Source organism: Camelus bactrianus, chromosome 18 (assembly GCF_048773025.1).
Source record: "Camelus bactrianus isolate YW-2024 breed Bactrian camel chromosome 18, ASM4877302v1, whole genome shotgun sequence".
NCBI classification, from domain to species: domain Eukaryota; kingdom Metazoa; phylum Chordata; class Mammalia; order Artiodactyla; family Camelidae; genus Camelus; species Camelus bactrianus.
The window spans coordinates 20227979-20232473 of record NC_133556.1 but is presented as its reverse complement, the minus strand read 5'-3'; positions in this window follow the sequence as shown (position 1 = coordinate 20232473).

Sequence of the window (4495 nt, the reverse complement as noted above, 5' to 3'; positions counted from 1 at the left end):
TTCGATACTTCTTCCCAACAGCACCCAAGAGAGATCTTTAAAAACTCAGTTTAAGAACTAAAAAGCCCACCATAGTACTCACCAACCCTGAGCATTAACTTTCATATTTGTTGGAAGTGAGAAATATCTCATGGTTATTTACTTTTGCAATTCTTCGATGAAAAGGGAAGTTATGATTGTTCATTTCTTTATTATTTATTCTTTTCTGAACTGGCTGTTTGTAGCCTTTGTCTTTTTTTTTCCCCTATAGGAATGCGTCTTTTTCCCCTCTCTTTTCTATAGCTTAAGAAGAAAATAGAAGTTCTTAATATTCCTTTTCTCAACCCTGGATGGTAACTAGCATTTCTGGTTGGTGCACATGAGGCCCTGTCTTTAAAGAATGAAAGGTGGCTCCTGGAGTTCTCTGGACAGACAACTCCCTGGGCAGGAAAATGGGAAGTTTAGGTTGAAGGCTGTTCATAAGTCTATTAACCACATTATTCTAGTTTCTGTATTTGATGCTTTTACATCATGGGACTTTGCTGTCTCTGGAGGGACTGCCCCATCAAGGGCTAATTAATTCTTAGAGATTTAAAGGAGTATATCATATTCCTGACAGCATGCCTTTCAAATACCAACCAGCTGATCCAGAGCCCATCCCGCAACGTTTTCTCTATCTGGCTCAAGCTCAGGGTGGCTATTTCCCTGCCCTTATCACCCCAGGGCCAGGGGCCAGACAACTAGGGACCATTCCCAAGTCCCAGAGTCTGCTGAAATTTTATTCGCACTAGTCAATCCTCAACCTGCTTACCCTGCCTCTCCTGTTTCCATGGGCACCGCCATAAAGGTTACATTTTCTAGTTATTTCCACGTTTCCCCCTTGCTTCTTCTGCCTCCTGACCACCCCAGTACTTCCCTGTGTGCCCCACCCATGGTGTGGTGCCCTCCCTCCTCCTGGGATCTGTGAGTAGCATAAACTATCTCTTCAATGAGAGTCATCTCCTGATCTGTTGGCCTGAGTGATAGTTCAACCTACATTTTAAAACCATAAGCATCATCAGGGTGGGTAGGATATAGCTCAAGTGGTAGAGCGCATGCTTAGCATATACAAGGTCCTAGGTTCAATCCCCAGTACTTCCTCTAAAACAAAATAAGTAAGTAAGCCTAATTACCCACCCCTCAAAAACAAACAGAAAAGAATTGAATACAAAGTCTTCTGAACATCCCAAAACCATAAGCGTCATCTTCACTCCACACAACTGGATCGTCCTGTGGCATTTCTCTAACTGGCCATTTCCACACTCTTTCACAGGAGCCACTAAGCCATGCCTCCCACATCTTCTCCATCTGCTTCTCTGGACTCATCTTCCACATCCCTTCTCCTGACATGATGGAGACAACATCCTTCTGTATGTAAAAGAACTCTCTCTCTATATATATATATGCTCTGATGACCTCCCCACAGAGGGTCATCACCTGCCCCACCTTCCTATACTGTTTACCCCAATCTGAGCCCCCACTTCCTGAAGCCCCAGTTGCACACGGGCAGCACACCCATTCTCTGGCTTGCAGCTAGGCAGGACTCTTTGTTCCATGTGATTTAGTCTTAGCTGCCCTCATGGACCTCTCCTTCAACCGGCAGCCACATGGCGTTTGAAGCAGGTGAGCCTTGAGTCGTGTCCTGAATACTAACACCTGCCCCTGTTGGGGTGTCTGGTTTGGGTGAGTTCCAGGGCCCCAGGCTGTTCCCTGCTTCGTCTGGATGTGGACAAACCAGGTTGGTGGTGGAGGAGGGGGGAGCGGGGAGAGCTGGCTCTGGAGGTCTGAAAAAGCACAAATCAGCCTTTGAATTACAAGATGGGTGAACTGTGGAGAGGCCCAGGTGGTTTGTGCAGACCTTTGTCACTAAAATATTATGCCCCTCCTTTTCCCAAGAGAAGATCTGTTATTTCCTGGCTGAAATGAATGCGACAAGCCAGCAGCATTAAGTCTGAATGACCTCCCGATATGTCTATATTCTAATCCTCAGAACCTGTGAATGTTACCTTACATGGCAACAGGGATTTAACGGGTATGATTAAGTTTAGTACCTGGAGATGAAGAGATTATCTGGGCAGGCTCAATGCAGTCACAATGCTGCTTAAGAGAGAGATATAGGAGAGGTGGGGAGGGAAGCAAAAGGTCAGAGTTCCTTGAGGAAAGAACCATGAGCCAACAGATAGAGGCAGCCATCAACAGCTGGAAAGAGTATGTCAAGCATGTCAAATGAAAAGGATTTCTGATGTCTGGCCTCCAGAGCTGTAAAGGACTGTTAGTGTTGTTCTGAGGCACTGAATTTGTGGTAATTTGTCAGAGCAATAATAAGAAACCAATAATCTAACTTGGGGCTGGAGGCAATACTGCCAGCATCTCTCCCTTTTGGAATGACTGTGAAATCATGTATCTCAGAGATACGGTGCTGCCTGGTATGGAATTCCATTTGCTCCTTGGATACTTATTGAGCATCTGCTAAGTCCACGTAGAGCTCTAGGCATTGGGAATAAATAAATGTGTCCTCTCATGGGGTTTACACACTGTGGGGAATGCAGGCAATATCCCAGTACACAGCAAAATCATATGATGCTTTCAAATACTGGTATCCAGGAAGGCCTCTCTGAAGTGGTGACATTTGAGCTGAGTTTTTTTTTCTTTTACTTTTTAAAAATTGAAATATACTCAGTTTACAATATTGTATCAATTTCTGGTGTACATACAGTATAATAGTTCAGTCATACATATACATACATAAATTTATTTTCATATTTTCATTATAAGTTACTATAAGATATTGAATATGGTTCCCTGTGCTATACAGTATAAACTTTTTGTTTATCTATTTTATATATAGAGGTTAGTATCTGCAAATCTCGAACTCCCAATTTATCCCTTCCCACCACCTTCCCCCTACTGGTAACCATAAGTTTGTTTTCTATGTCTGTGAATCTGTTTATGTTTTATAAATAAGTTCATTTGTCTTTTTTTTAGATTCCACACATAAAGGATGTCATATGGTACTTTCCTCTCTCTTTCTGGCTTAGTTCACTTAGAATGACGATCTCCAGGTCCATCCATGTTGCTGCAAATGGCATTTTCTTCTTTTCTATGGTTGAGCAGTATTCCGTTGTATAAACAAACCACAACTTCTTGATCCAGTCCTCTGTCAATGGACATTTAGGTTGTTTCCATGTCTTGGCTATTGTATATAGTGCTGCTATGAACATTGGGGTGCATGTATCTTTTCAAATTAGAGTTCCCTCTGGATAGATGCCCAAGAGAGGGATTGTTGGATCCTATGGTAAATCTATTTTTAGTTATTTGAGGAATCTCCATGTTTTCCATATGGCTGCACCAAGCTACATTCCCACCAGCAGTGTAGGAGGGGTCCCTTTTCTCCACACCTTCTCCATGAGCTGAGATGTGAAGGGTCAACATCACACAGCTCTGTGAGCATCTGGAGGGTGTGGTATTTTATGTGCATTTAGGCACAAGAAACAGCAGGAGGAGACAGCAAGAGCATGAATTGTTCAAGAAGTAGAAAGTGTGACTAGAGCCTAGAAAATGAGAGGGAGAGACGGAGGAGAAGAGATCTTCCTGGCCAGACCTTTACAGGCCCCGGAGGCACAGTAAGCAGACTGGATTTTATCCTAAAAGCAATAAGGATGTCATTAGAGGGTTAAAACAAAGTAGTACTGTAAGCCCGCATAGCAATGGCCTTTTACAGATCACTTCAGCAGCTTTAGGGAATTTGGATTTTGTATATGTGTGTGGGCTGGGGAGGCACAACGTGGCAGTAGAGAGACCAATTGGGAGACTTCTGTGGCTGAGACTGGTGGTTGGAGATGAAGAGAAGTGGGTGGAGTCATGTGGAAGGAAGAGGGTGGAGTCAAATGGAGGGGAAGTGGGTGGAGTCAAGTGGATTGGTGGGATTACTTTTAAGATAGTAAAAGGAAAGACATGGTTATCCTAGAACATACATGGCTGCTTAAGAGAGTGGACACATTTATTGAGATGTGAAAGACAGGACAGATTTTGGGTTGAATCTCTTTCTTATGGTGCCAAAATTAAGCATTAAAAAATCAATCCACCTTATTTGAAAGTGTTAGCCAAACTCTGGAGACCCCAAGTTGCTGCTGGTGGTGGTGGTGGTAGTGGTGTGTGCATAGCAGTTAAATGCAGAGTCTCTGGAATGAGATTGCTTGGGATCATATCTCAAGGGCTGTCTAGCTGTGTGATCTGCCTGGTTGCTTAACCTCTCTTTGCCTCAGTTTCCTCATCTGTGAAATGGGGGTGATGAAACCTAGCTCCCAGTGAGGTTGTGAGAACTAAGCGAATGCCACATGTGTTATTCTAAACACACCTTAAATGTTGCTATTATGGCTTCATTTGCAGCCCTTTCTGAATTCCAGGCCAAACAGCTCTTCTAAAGCAGCACCAACCAGGAAAAAGAGGTAATGAATAAAACAGGGCCAAAGGCATT